This window comes from Cebus imitator, unplaced genomic scaffold (genome assembly GCF_001604975.1).
Source record: "Cebus imitator isolate Cc_AM_T3 unplaced genomic scaffold, Cebus_imitator-1.0 Scaffold381, whole genome shotgun sequence".
In the NCBI taxonomy this organism is placed as follows: Eukaryota; Metazoa; Chordata; class Mammalia; order Primates; family Cebidae; genus Cebus; species Cebus imitator.
In genome coordinates, this window is record NW_016107696.1 from 1,722,051 (window position 1) to 1,737,541 (window position 15,491).

The window sequence follows — 15,491 nt, forward strand, 5'->3', positions numbered from 1 at the left end:
CAGCCTTTTCCTATTCACTTAAGGTTCACAAAGTACTTTGAGGCAGTTTAATCTCACTTTATCCTCATAACAAGTCTGTGAGGTTTTTTTTTTACTTTGAGGCAGTTTAATCTCACTTTATCCTCATAACAAGTCTGTGAGGTAGGTAGGGCAGGCATCATTATTCCCAGCTGGAAGCTATGGCTCAGAAAGGTTAACTTAGGGTCTAAGAACTAGTACAGTCACCTGGTTTGAGTTAGGACCAGTAAACGCTAGTACGGAGCAGAAAAGCTGAGCACTGGTTTTGCAAGTTACTCTTCTGTTCCCATGTTGTTCCTGATCTTCCTCATTCCTGGTGCAGTCTTCAGGGGTCCTGGGTGACTCCATGCAGAGGCAGCCAAGGCCACACTGTTCTCTGTCCCAGGGATGCCTGGCTCTGAGGAGGAAAGCTCAGTAACTGCCCACTGGGGAATAAAGGTCAGTTCCATCCTTCTGCAGTGACCTTGCCCATATTATCAACCCTTTGGATGTATTGTATCAGAAGAGATGGTAGGATCCAACCAGCTTATAATACTGACAGTCACACAGAGATATGCATATCATTGTGCATAAATACACATCTGCAACATGCTGAGCCCAGACAGGTCACTGTGCCAAAAACACTCCACAGACACCTGATCATGAGTGAGTTCGCATTGTGGAAACCCAGAGATTTCTGGTGAGGAGGAGGAGCCCTGCAGCTGCTGCATCTTGGAAGCCTCACAAGAAACCAGGGCTCCTGACCAGACTGCTTAGAGGACAAAGATTCAGCCCTCGACTCAAAGAGGAGGGCAGCCATCAGCAGCTTTTCCTGGCAGTGCAGAGAAGCAGCAACAGGGCAAAGGGCGAGGAAGACTTCGCATCAAGTCCCCTCCACCCAGGGTCACCAGGTGCACGGGGAGGTCTCAGCATAGAGTCAGGTTTTTTGCTCGTTGCTTCTTAACCACTAATGACGGCATAAAGGCCTTCTGGTGGGGGTGGGACTGAGGCGTTTCAGGGAGATCCCTGGACTCGATCCTTGTATCCCTGGGAAGATGGCAAGTGGTACATTGGCTCCACTGGGGCTTCTGGCAGCCTGGAAGGGTTGGTACTGGCCACCTCCACCTTTGGGAGTGAAGCAGCCTTTGCCCCCCTGGGGGCCTCTGGATCCGAAGCTGCAGATAGAGCTGCTGGAGCCTCGTCATCTGCTCCAGCACCAGACACAGGTGTTCGAGATATCGAAGACCCTGCCCGGGGAGGCAGGCCCAGGCTCCAGGCCCCAGGCCCCCCACCACCTCTTCTTCCAGGCCTGACTCTAGGTCCGTGTCTGCCTCCGTGGACTCCTGTTCTCCTGCTCCAAAAAGGGGCACTTCACGCTCTGGCTTGCTTGGCGGCTGCAGAGGGCGGTGTCCTGATGAGCCGGCGGGAGCTGCTGGGAGCCGGTGGGACCGCTCCAGCACCTGCTCTAGCTTCTGGCTGGCCAGGAGCCCGCCTACCTGGGCCAGGGGCTCAGGACTCCCTGAGGGTTCAAAGTCCAGGGAGTCCTGAGAAAGGCCCGGTAAGGCGGCCAGGGGCCTGTCCCCAACTGCCGTCTCCACTCCTGAGTCCCGGGAAGCCCGTTTGAGAAACTGAGCTTGTCACCTCTCTCCCAGGATGAGCACCCGTGGGCAGTGTCTGGGATCCGTCTGTAGGTGCTGGTGACTCCAGGCACTATGCAGCCCCGTGCCAGGCCCTCGCCAGCCCCATCCCGGCCGTCCACGGCGAAGGCGTGCCGCCGGCCCAGCATGGCCTGCTCCGGCCATGGCCTGCTCCGACCCCGGCCCCGGCCGCTGCAGCCGCCCCATGATCCCGGCGTGAGGCCCCGCCGTGCTGAGGAAGCTCAGCGCCCGCCCGTCCAGACCCAGCTGGGCGCGGCTCATCAAGGATATTAACCTGAGGTTTTCTTTTTTTGTTGTATCTCTGCCAAGTTTTACTATCAGGATGATGCAGGCCTCATAGAATGAGTTAGGGAGGAGTCCCTCCTACTCAATATTTTGGAATAGTTTCACTAGGAATGATATCAGCTCTTCTTTGTACCTCTGGTGGAATTCAGCTGTGAATTTTTCTGAGCCTAGGCTTCTTTTTGGTTGGTAGACTATTTTACTGCCTCAATTTCGAAACTCATCATTGGTCTATTCAGGCATTCAATTTCTTCCCGTTCAGTCTTGGGAGGCTGTATGTGTCCAGAAATTTAGCCACTTCTTCTAGATTTTCTAGTTTATGTGCATAGAAGTGTTTATAATATTCTCTGATGGTTGTTTGTATTTCCGTGGGGTCAATGGTAATATCCCCTTATTATTTCTGATTGTGTTTATTTGAAGCTTCTCTCTTTTCTTCTTTTATTAGTCTAGTCAGCGGTCTATTTTATTAATTTTTTAAAAAAAACCAGCTCCTGGATTCATTAATCTTTTGAAGGGCTGTTTGTGTATCTGTCTTCCTTCAGTTCAGTTCTGATTTTGGTTATTCCTTGTATTCTGCTAACTTTGGGGTTTTCTTGCTCTTTGTTCTCTAGACCTTTTAGTTGTAATGTTAGGTTGTCAACTTGAGATCTTTCTAGCTTTTCGATATGGTCATTTAGTGCAATAAATTCCCTCTTAACACTGTGTTAGCTGTGTTCCAGAGATTCTGGTACATTACCTTTTTGTTTGCATTAGTTTCAAAGAACTTCTCTTTTTTTTTCAGAAAGGTGATTTCATTTAGGTAGAGAAAAGAGAAGGAAAGGAGAAGAGGAGAAAGGCTTCCACGAAGAGTGTGGAAGGGGATTCTAGAGGGGAAATCCTGGAGGGAGTTCCCACCTTGTGGGAGGGGATTCAAAGAACTTCTTGATTCTGCATTAATTTCATTATTTGCCCAAAAGTCATTCAGGAACAGGTTGTTTAATTTCCATGTAGTTCCGACATTTTGAATGAATTTCTTAATCTTGAGTTCTAATTTGATTGTGCTGTGGTTCAAGAGGCTGTTTGTTTTTATTTCAGCTCTTTTGCATTTGCTGAGGAATGTTTTACTTCCAATTCTGTGATCAAATTTAGAGTAAATGCCATGTGGCAATGAGAAGAATGTATATTTTGTTGTTTTAACGTGGAGATTTCTGTAGATAGCTATCAGGTACACTTGATCTAGAGCCAAGTTCAGGTCCTGAATGTATTTGTTAATTTTCTGTCTTGATGATCTGTCTAATATTGTCAGTGGGATTTTAAAGTCTCTGATATGGTTTGACTGTTTCCCCATCTAAATCTCATCTTGAATTGTAATCTCCACATGTTAAGGGAGGGACTTGGTGAGAGGTAACTTGATCGTGAAAGCAGTTTCCCCCATGCTTTCTCATGGTAGTGTGGGATTTCTCATGAGATCTGATGGTTTTAAAAGTGGCAGTTTCCCTGTTGCACTCTCTCCTGCCATCGTATAAAACATGAAACGTGCCTTGCTTACCATTCACCTTCTGACATGATTGTCATTTCCCTGAGGCCTCCCCAGCCTTGTGAAACTGTGAGTCAATTAAACCTCCTTTCTTTATAAATTACTCAGTCTCATGTAGTATCTTTATAGCAGTGTAATAATGAACTTATACAGGCAATTTGTACCAATATAGTTGAGCACTACTATAATGATAACCTGAAAATGTGGAAGCAACTTTGGAACTGGGTAACAGTCCGTGGTTGTAACAGTTTGGAGAGCTCAGAAGAGGACAGGAAGATGAAGGAAAGTTTGGAACTTCCCAGAGCCTTGTTGAATGGTTTTGACCAAAATGCTGGTAGTGATATGGACAATGAAGTCCAGGCTGAGGTGGTCTCAGATGGAAATGAGGGACTCACTGGTAACAGGAACAAAGGTCACTGTTGCTATGCTTTAGCAAAGAAACTGGTGGCATTTTGCCCCTTTCCTAGAGATCTGTTGAATTTTCAACTTAAGAGAGATGGTTTAAAAATTGGAACTTATGTTTAAAAGCAAATATATCATAAAAGTTTGGAAAATTTGCAGCTTGACTATGTGACCAAAAAGAAAAACCCATTTTCTAGGGAAAAATTCAAGCTGGTTGCAGAAATTTGCACAAGCAATCGGGAGCCAAATGTTAACAGCTTGGGCCATTGCTTCAGACAGTGTAGGCCCCAAGCCTTGGTGGCTTCCACATGGTGTTGGATCTGCAGTTGTGCAGAAGACGATAATTGAGTTTTGGGAACCCTCTGCCTAGATTTCAGAGAATGTATGGAAATGCCTGGGTGTCCAGGCAGAAGTCTGCTTCATGGGCAGAGCCTTCTTGAAAAACCTCTGCTAGGACAGTGTGAAAGAGAAATGTGGTATTGGAATCCCCACACAGTGTCCCCACAGGGTCACTGACTAGTGGAGCTGTGAGAAGAGGGCCACTATCCTCCAGACACCAGAGTGATAGGCCCACTAGCAGCTTTCACTGTGCACCTGGAAAAGCCACAGGCACTCAACTTCAGCACATCAAAGCAGATGCAGAATCTGTGCTCCACAAAGCCACAGGGACAGAGCTTCCCAAGGCTGTGGAAAGCCTATTCACTTGCATCAGTGTTCCCTGGATGTGAGACATGGAGTCAAAGGAGATTTTGAAGCTTTAAGATTTAATGACTGTCCTGAAGGATTTCAGACTTGCGTGGGGCCTGTGGCCCTTTGTTTTGGCCAATTTCTCCCATTTGGAATGGAAATGTTTACCCAATGCCTGTACCCCCATTGTATCTTGGAAGAAACTAACTTGCTTTTGATTTTATAGGCTCATAGGCAGAAGGGACTTGTCTCAGATGAGACTTTGGAATTGGACTTTTGAGTTAATGATGGAATGAGTTAAGACTTTGGGGAAATGTTGAGAAAGCATTATTGATTTTGAAATATGAAAAGGACATGAGATTTAGGAGGAGGCAGGGGCAGAATGATATAGTTTGGCTCTGTGTCCCCACCCAAATATCATCTCAAATTGTAATCACCACATGTTGAGAGAGGGACCTGGATTGGGTGATGGGGGCAGGTTTCCTCATGATGTTCTCATGATGCTGAGGGTGTTCTCACAAGATCTGGTTGTTCAATAAATGTCTGGCATTTCCCCTGCCCTCTCTGTTCTCTCCTGTCACTGTGTAAAATGTGCCTTGCTTTCCCTTTGCCTTCTTCCATGATTGTAAGTTTCTTGAGGCCTCCCCAGTCAAGTGAAACTGTGAGTCAATTAAACCTCCTTTCTTTATAAATTACTCAGTTTCAGGTAGTATCTTTATAGCAGTGTGAAAACCAGCTAATACAGTCTCTCACTATTATTATGTGGAAGTCTAAGTCTCTGAAGGTCTCTAAGAACTCGCTTGATAAATCTGGGTGTTCCCATATTGGGTGCATATATATATTTAGAGTAGTTAGATTTTCTTTTTGAATTGAATCCTTTACCATTATGTAGTGTCCCCTTTGTCCTTTGATCTTTGTTAAAGTCTGTTTTGCCAGAAACTGGGATTGCAAACTTTGCTTTTTTCTGTTTTTCATTTGACTGGTAAATTTTCCTCCATCCCTTTATTTTGAGCCTATGTGTGTCTTTACAATATGAGCTGCATCTCTTAAAGACAGTATACCAATGGATCATGGTTCTTTATCCAACATGCCACTCTATATCTTTTAATTGGGGCATTTAGCCCAGTCACATTTAATGTTCGTATTTCTATGTGTGGATTTGATTCCATCATTATAATGCTAGTTGGTTATTTAGCAGACTTGTTTATGGGATGCCTCATGGTATCACTGGTCTGTGCTCCTCAGTGTGTTTTTGCAGTTGCTGTTAATAGTTTTTCCTTTCTGTATTTAGTGCTTCCTTCAGGAACTCTTGTAAGGCAGGGCTAGTGGTAACAAATTTCCTCAGCATTTTCTTGAAGATTGTATTTCTCCTTTGCTTATGAAGCTTAGTTTGTCTGGATATGAAACTCTGAGCTGGAATTTTTTTTTAAAGAATGTTGAATTTTGGCCTCCAATGTCTTCTGACTTATAGGGTTTCTGCCCACAGTTTCCCTTGGTTAGAGGTGGAGGTTCCCTTGTTTCAGTGTCACTCCTGGGTGGATGGGCGCCCTACTTTGCTTTTCTCTGTTCTACATGGATCCAGTTTTTTTCTCTAATCAGTTCCAGTGTTCGTACCTGGATATTTCAGTTCAATGTACTGTATTTACCTGCCCTTTTTATTCCTCTTCATGAATGTCACACAAGGTAGCTGCTTCTAATCAGCTTTCTTGACCCTGACCCTTCTTCCTTTCTTTCTTTTAAGAAATTATAATAAAAAAAGCCAACAAATCATAAATACTTATTTTAAATTCCTTCTTCGATAAAAAACTTTTAATATAAAATTAAGGATTTCTCTTTTTTTCTTTTTTCTTTCTTTTCTTTTCTTTTCTTTTCTTTTNACAGAGTCTTGCACTGTGTCCCAGGCTGGAGTACAGTGCCACAATCCCAGCTCACTGTAACTTCTGCCTCCCAGGCTCAGTTCAAGCAATTCTCCTGACTCAACCTCCCAAGTAGCTGAGATTACAGATGCCTGACACCATGCCCAGCTAATTTTTTTTTGGTATTTTTTGTAGAAACAGGGTTTTACCATGTTGGCCAGGCTGGTTTTGAACTCCTGACCTTGTGATTTGCCCACCTCAGCCTCCCAAAATGCTAAGGATTTCTAATACAAAACTAAGGAGATTTCAGGAAATCTAACCATTTTTGTAAGTAATACTGACTTTATTTCTTAAAATATTTAAGTTTCTTTCACCATGAAAAATGTTAATAATCAAATTATTTACTTTTCTTGGAATATATGATGTTGCAAAGGCCGGTATCTGAACATTGTCAACATTAGCCAGAATGGTCTGATTAATTTTAAATCTTTCAAAATACAATTAATGTTGAAATCTACCTTTTTCACATTAGCATTACACCTACACAGTCACTTTTTTTAGTACTTCAAATAATTATTTAAAAATCAATCAATTCCAGCACTGCTATTTGTTTGCTATCTTGTAAACCTTAATATTGCCCAGATCTAATACTACATTTGACAGTGAAACAGTTGACTACCATTATAAACTTGATGTGAAATATTTCGAATTTTGTTTTTCGTTTTGAGTGTAGACACCCACAAGGTATTCAAAGTTGCCAGGATATTCTCCCTGCTCCAAGATCCAGGAAAGTAATACATAAATACAGGATAAGGAGATGCTTCAACATCAGAAATGCATGGGAGAAGTTTATGTTCTTCCCCGGGCTGATTCTGAGCAGTTCTTTGAGGATTGCATTGACTTTTCCTACCTTCCACTCCCCTTTGTATCTGGCACATCAGTTTGCCCTTAGGTCCTTACACTGTTTCTTTCCCTCAAGATTCCCTTTGCTGAAATTGTTACTGATTGTAATAAACACCAAGATGAGTTGGGCTGTACTTTTCCACTTGAAAGTATTTTCAGGTCAATGCCTTTCCTGTGATTTTTTTTTTTATTGCAACCTTAATTTTACTATGGTGTTTAATGAACATGTGCTAAGTATCAAAAAACTGTGCCAAAATTTAATGTTGGATATGACTTGTTTATATTTAGGGATTTAAGGATGACTGAGACATGCGTTCAGCCTTTCCACAGAAAGTTATGCACAGTGGAAAATATAAAAAATGAAAGAAAAATAGTTACTTTGTGCCTATTTTTGCTAGCTACTGTACATACATCATTTTATTTTACACAAAACCCTCAAGGTAGTTACCATCACCTCTATTTTATGGATGAGTAAGTGGGCATTACAGAGGGCAAGTATCATAATTTATAGCATATGGTAAATTATGAGGATTTACCTCATATGAGTAAATGGAGGATTATGGGATCAAAACCAGGTGAGCCTCATTCCAAAGCCCCTGTTCTTTTCACACAAACATCTCACCTTGCCAGACTTGTAACTATTGGTGATATTTATTAATATACAGAAAAATAGTAAAATAAATCTATGTGAGTAATTTTTTCTAGCTTGTTTTTCTCCATGCATGGGAAGCAGGATGGCCTAATGATAGATAAATGAAATTTTGGTGGTCAAGCAAGCACAGATTTCATTCTTGACTCTAGTATCTATTAATTGCTTTTCCTCTACTATACATTAGAATATTAAACTGAACTAGCTTCTGTGAGGCTCTGTTTTCTCATATGTGAAATGGGAATAATAATGGCATCTAGATCGTAAGGCTAAGTTATAAATAAGATAATGAAAATTAAATACTTAACAGTATATAGTAAATAGTAAGCTTGCAAAAATATTAGCTGTAGGTCTTAGTACCTATTGTGATCTTTAACCATTTAAAAACCACTTAAAACCATCTGCCTATTATTAGCAAAATATTAAAAAGTAAATCATAATTTATCACCATGCTGTACCTAGAAAGCATATTGTGATGAGTTGGCAATCATCCATAAATGCATTTATCATCATTTAAAAAATAAACGAGGCTGAGTGCAGTGGCTCATGCCTGTAGTCCCAGCATTTTGGGAGGCTGAAGTGGGAAGATTGCTTAAGGCCAGGAGTTTGAGACCATCCTGGACAACACAAGACCCTCTCTTCAAAAATTTTAAAAATTACCAGGAATGGTGGGGTGTGCCTATTACTACTCAGGAGGCTGAGGCAGGAGTTTGAGGCTGCAGTGAGCTATGATCACACCACTGCACTCTAGCCTGGGCAAAAAAGCAAGACTCTGTCTCATAAAAATATAAACAAATCTTTAAATTGGAAATAAAAGTATTAGTACAAGCACAATTGCAGTCGCTTATTATTAATGAACTTTAGACTGACAAAGAAACTAAGGACTCAAAATGTCCGTTTTCTTACATCTTTGCTTAAATCTTCTTGGTTCTAATAAGGGTTAAAAATTGTGGGTACTCATTGCAAAATCATTTTTAATAAAATCCAGGTACTTAGGTAAGATTTTGACCGACTTGTAATAGTTTGGTTTGGAACGTTCTGTGAAGTAGTGATGTGGGAGGAACCATATAACACAGTAGCTATAGCAGTGAATTATGAATAAATAACTGTTGATATATGGAACAAAGGAACTCATCAAGTGTAGTATTTTATTTCAGCTAAGTAGTGATACAGTTTCAAACTGATATGATTGACTGAGATTGACATTACTCGTTGTCATGACCACAGTTCCAAGGTCTCATAGTTGTGTTCAGTCCACTCAGCACCTTACAAAAGAGGCAATTTTCTTATCATTGAATTTCATTTCTTTCTATTTCTTTTTCTTTGGCATGCTCTACATAGGGGCCTTCAGAATGTGTCACCTTCTCAATCTTACTTGGGTCACAAGCTGGAGTAGGAAGGGATATCACATTACTTCTAGCCTGTAGAAAAGAAAGATTTCCAAATATCTGGAAGAAATTGGAAGCCTAGTGGATCCAATTTAGCTTCACAATAAAAATATACCAATTTTAAAGATCAAAAAGTGTTTTTTAAGTGAACTTTAAAAAGCATATGTATGCTTTTTAAGTGAACCATGTATAAGTGGTTATTACATGAATTCAAAATTTAGTATTAAGTATGGAAGTAGAAATTTCTTTGAATGTGTGTGGGCTTTCAGGTATATGACATAAGATAGATGTGTATGTATTTACAAGGAGCTTTATTGTATAGTTTTTAATATACAGTTTTAACAAATTTGCCTAAAATCTCTTAAATCTGTACTTTCTTCACAGAAAAAGATATAAAGTTATGTGAAGGAATATGACCCAGTTTTTCAAATTAGCATTCATGAAGTTTGGTGGCTAAGTCTTAGCAGAACATATTGAAAATGTAGCTCTAATTGTTTACAATCTTTTCTACTCCTATGTTTTTTTTTTTGTTTTGTTTTTCTTTTTTTTTTTACTCCTATGCTTTTTAATATCAGCATTTAGAAAGCCCCCAAGGATGCATTTATCTGCATTAAGAGGACCTACAATCACACAGTTAGGTGACTTTCTTTTTTTTTTCTAAAGATTTATTGTCACAAAAGCAAGTTTATATTTTATTGCTGATCTAAATGATAAAATTAATGCATGCTAATTTTTTTAAGTTGGAAACACGAAGGATATAAAGAAGACAAAAATTCACACATAGTCCCACTAATCCAATCAAAATCACAATTAATATTTTGGTGAATATTAAATACATTCATGTTTAAATTATTAAAATTAAAATTTGCATCAATTTTGCATACAGTCTTTTAAAATTTAATATTATGCCATAATCCTTTTTCAATATTATTATACAGGATGTATAAACATCACTGTAGCATTCAGGCCTGAATCAGAGAAGAAGAATCATATATATACACATATGCACACACATATATCTGGTTCTTTATATGATATATATTTATATATCATATATTTATATATTGTATCATATACTAATTATATATAAACCATATATACTATAGTTCAACCATATTATATGTATCTTATATATTGAGAAGCCAGTTACAAGGATGTGACCTTATGCAATTGAGAAAGCAGGATAAACAGTCTATATGAAGCTACTGCTCAGTGTCTGATGCAAGAAGGTGAAGTCAGCTGGGCAAATAGTTGAGAAAGAGCGATAGTAGTAAATTACAGATGGGATAAGGGTAATCTGGAATCGAATCTTAAAAGATGAGTTGGGACTTATGAAGCAGGCCTAGAACACACTGGTTTCTCATGGCCTCCAAGCCTTCAACTTAGATAATACAGATGACCAGGAAAGAGAAGTTGACATCCACCTCCAGCAAAACACCTACCCGGCCCAGGAGGTGAAGAAGCTGATGAAAGGGAACTACCAGGCACTATAGGAGCTATGGCTTGGCTGCTGATCCAGGCCAGTACAGGAAACCAGCAGACCAAGGAAGAGGAGCAGGAGCTGGAACAGATGCAGTACTCTGCTCTGTCCTTCCTCTTGAAAGAATATGCCTGCTATGACTTCACTTTACCTTTCAAATCTCAATCTCATGTAAAGTGTCTTTTTCTGGCACTCTAACTTAAAACTGTGCAGGGTTGGTAATTCTGGGAAATACAAATCTTGCCTAAGTGGACATAATTCACAATGATTACCTTTATTTTAAGGCTCATGAACTATTTCACGAAGAGCACATACTATACCCAGCATCACTGTACTCAATTATTAAATATATGGAAACACTGAGATGTCTAATAGTATTTATATGTGCTCTATTATTTTGCACATTGTCTCTGAGGATCGTGGTTCTTGGCATTTGTTGACTGATTCTCCTGCTTTTTAACCTACTTAACTCTACTTTTCTTTAGGTTTCAGCTTAAGTGTGAAGGTTGAGGAGATATCTCTCCTGATTCTGTAGAGTTGGTTTGTGATTCTCCATAGTGTTCCCAAAGCATTCTGTATACAGCATCCATAATTTTCAGTATAGTTTCCTAAGTACCTGTCTGTGCCTTTTACTACACTCTAAAGCACTTGATGGCAATGTATCTTACTTTTTGTTAAATCTGAAGTTCTTAGGAATGTTCTTGGCACATAGTAGTTTGGCAATTAATGTTTTATGAATTAATGAAATTATACCATTAGTCAACCAAGAAGGTACACTATTTTCCTTTTTGTTACTTTCTCTACTTGAAAAATATGCTCTGATTTTAGTTACCTGAATTTTTCTTAGAAAAATGGAATGAAAATTGCTTTCCCATGGACTCATAGGGTAATTTTTCAGTACCAGTACATGAAAATTACTTAAAATGTTTCCCACTAGCATTGCATGATGGGTTAATATCCTCTGAAATCAAAGACATTTCATCATGACATAACAGTGTTTTGAAATTTTCTGTTTGGGATTGACTATTAAAATTAACAAGCAATTGTTATATACTATGCTTCTGCTAAGACTCCAGATGACTTTAGATAATTTATTGCTATTTTTTGGCAAATAGTAATATAAAAATATTAACATTGATATTCATGACATTGTTCCTGATTCATCCATTACTCAAAATGCTTTTACAAAAAATAGCTTCAACCTAAAGGAGAAAACGGAACGTATGAATAAAGAATAGACAGAGGAAAATTTGATCTTGTCTGATTATTTCACTTTATGTTTCTACTACTTATTTTTATAGTATTATTTATATTTAAAATATTCATTATTGTGCTATTCTGCACATATGAATTGTTGAATCCCTAGGTATATGAGTGGGTTGGTAGTGATGGGAAGATAGCAGGCTGTTTTCCAAAATTTGTTATATGGTTATATGTATTGAATTGCTTTCTGATGATAGCTTCTTTCTATATATTATTAGTTTCATTTTTCACCAAAACCAGTAAGTTCTAAAATAGTTAAATATTCAATAGATTTCACATATATTTTTATACCTTTTTTGTTACCAATAACTAATTATTTTCATTATCCCAAATATTAGTTCTATTCCTAGTTTCTTTTATGTGATGATACGTTTGGTCCTGGTGAAGTCATCTTTTTTAAAAGTGAGATAATCTGGTTTGATTTGTCATTTAAAATAAAAAGCAAAAAGTGAGATCATTGGGCTTTAGTTTTAGGTTCTCTTTCATTCGCAAACAATCAGAACTGAATCTTTCAAAACAAAGTAGAAAACTAAAATACCACTGAAGAAATTTTGATGTATCAGTTACAAACAAAAGCATTTTCAATAGTCTAGCTAGTAAAAGATAGATTAATTACTTTACTTTGTCTTTGGATAATATTAGATTTGGTGGTCTGTAAAGTTTTGAGATAAATTGCTATAATTCGATGTGTTTTCTTCTTTTAGATTTGTTCCTGCCATTGAGATGCACTGTGTTCTCTATCTCTGACAGTTAGACTCCAACATAACTTATCTCAGTCAAACCAGCTACCTTGAGATGGCAGCCAAGAAATCGCTATATGCCAGTGATGATGAGGTAAGACACAGCAGAAAGTATTGGTTGCAGCTGAAGGTATCTATAGGATTGTAGCACTTTCTTTCTCCAACTTTGAATTTTTGTCATTTAAGAAACAATTTGCAGTGAATGCCTAGACTATTAACCTTGACTAAACAACCCAGCTTACTCAATTATTGAATAGTACATGGAAATTTCTAATAGTATTCATTCATACTGTACTATTCTGCTGACTGGAATTAAGAGAAAAGTAATATTAAAGAATATTACTTCTTGGATTTCAGAGTTTCAAAACCTTTCCTGTGTCCCCTTGGTGTTTCTTTGATGCATCTGTGATTAAATTTATTTCTTTAATTTGTTTCCATTGGTTTAAGAAACATTATGATTCAATGGACTAATTTTTTTCTTCTTGCATGGTTTTGCATTTCTTTCTTTATAGAGTTAGGGGAAGCTTACCTGTTAGATTCATTTCATTTCACCGTATGGATCACTTTGTCTGTCTGGTACCTGAGATAAGTGATATTTAACAAAAGCAAAATGACTGATTTGCAATGAGTAAAGAGTAGGGAGGAACAGATTATGATGGCTGATGGTTGTTGCTATTCAGAGTCAGGCACTTTCATCTCTGGATCCATATCTTATTTATTTTTTTACCTCCAACACACAGGCAATGCCGAGAACATAGAAGATAATCAATAACTTTTCAAATGAAAGAAAGAGCAGTAGTGCCTGAAATAGAAATAGGCATTAAATTAGAAATAACCCTGCAGCTGATATTTCTGGGAATATGAGTCAAATGTCTTGTTTCTGAATGTCAGTACCCTATATGAGCTGGGAGACAGGTGACAGATGATGTTTACTACACTCAGTGTCACCCTTCCTGCCAGGCAAAGTTGGAAACAGCAGGGACACTATGAGCTCCCTGGTACTTCCTGGTGTGTCTAAATGGTGCTATATAGCTCATCTTGCTTTTTCTTACTCCTCTTACAAAAAGCATAATGTAAATTTTCTCAAGGTCTCATTAAGCATCTTTTAGCTTTGGTGATTCTTCTCAGAATTAATGGTATAAGATAAGGGCCACATATCTTTTTTTTTTTTCTTTAAATGCTGCTCATCTGTACACTGGAGGCAAGAAGGGACCCTAGCTAATTGGTGGAGACAAGGAGAAATGGGAGAATTGGACATGAATCCACCCATGAACCTATTAAGCCCTTGCTCTATCTCTTAATCAATTTATGAGAAAGCAGGAGAAAAGGCAGGTACTACCAATTAGATATTTGATAAATTTAAACAAAATGCAAGTGCTGTTGTTCTCAATAGTAAAAGTTATTTCCAAAGACACATTGAATGTAATGTTTTGTTTAAATTCTAAATCATTCCAAAAAGGAGTTGAATTTGGAGTGCCTATGTATATATAATACAACAATATAAATGTATCATGAGTCATAAACAAAAAGAAAATTGACAGTGAAGTTTGAAAAGTAAGGTGTAATCTAGAGTAAGGACAGTCCCCATGTAAAGAATAGGACCATACAATAAGGTTTTCTATGGAATTGCTAAAGTTGATTAACAAAATAGTCAGGGTTGCCCAGAGAAACAGAACCAATTATAGATATATGAAGAAGTTCATGGACTCATGTGATTATGAAGGCTAGAAATTCCATAATTGGTAGTCTGCAAGATGGAGGCCCAGGAAACCTGATGGTGTTATTTAAAGACTTGAGAGCCAGTGAGCCAATGGTATAGAATTTCAGTCCAAATTTGGAGGCCCAAGAACCTGGAGGACCAAAAACAAGAGAAGGTTGACGTCCCAGCTCAGTCAGTCAGTCAGAGTCATCGAATCCTCCTTTTCTCCACCTTTTTCAGACCTTTGATAGACTGAAAAATACTTGCTTACTTTGGGAAAGGCAATCCACTTACCCTGTCTACCAATGCAAATGTTCATTTCTTCTGGCAAAACCCTCATAGACATACCCAGAAAGAATGTTTAATCAGATACATGGACATCCCATGATCTAGTCAAGTGGATGCATAAAATTCACCGTCATTATCTCTCATCTTCCTAGCGGTCAAGACTCCATGAGATGAATGTAATAGATTACCGAGGAGACATATTAGTCTTCTGGCATTGAAATTTGTAAGACATTTCTTCTGTGACTGCTTATAAAGGAGAGATAGTATAATGCACTTAGTATTTACAAAGTAAATATGAGTAAGTTTCAAATAACTGCCCCTTCATGAAGGCCAATGTCATGAGGTCAGAGTATAGTTCAGTTGAGGAGATTCCATGAGAGACTGAAGAAAACTTGTCCCCATACACAGTTTTCAATATTTGGATTGATGCAATAATAATTTTAGTCTGTAGATCAATAATTTTCAGTATTTAGTATAGCATTCCATAACTAGACAATTGATTAATAATATTTAGAATCAAAAACTAGTTCTATACTTACATAGTCAATCGATTTTTAATAAAAATATTATTGTGGAATGAAAACTATTTCAACTGCCAGATACTCATGGGGAAAAATGAACCTCAACCACTATCTCACATCATATACATAAATTAATTTGTGATGGGTCATAGACTTAAACAT

General features: G+C 38.3%; 1 long non-coding RNA gene and 1 pseudogene across 4 annotated transcripts in view; one reads left to right on the forward strand and one right to left on the reverse strand.

Moving 5' to 3' along the window:
• The window catches only part of LOC108288679, a 275,217-nt gene that overhangs the window by 166,350 nt on the left and 93,376 nt on the right, over positions 1-15,491 (forward strand). For all 3 annotated transcript variants that reach the window (XR_005196733.1, XR_005196735.1, XR_005196734.1), the window contains exon 4: positions 12,786-12,915. This is a non-coding gene — a long non-coding RNA (uncharacterized LOC108288679). The remainder of the gene's footprint in view (positions 1-12,785; positions 12,916-15,491) is intronic.
• Positions 94-1,832, reverse strand: LOC108288680 (annotated as a pseudogene). Its single transcript, XR_001818795.2, has one exon. The product of XR_001818795.2 is annotated as an uncharacterized protein C8orf58-like (transcript).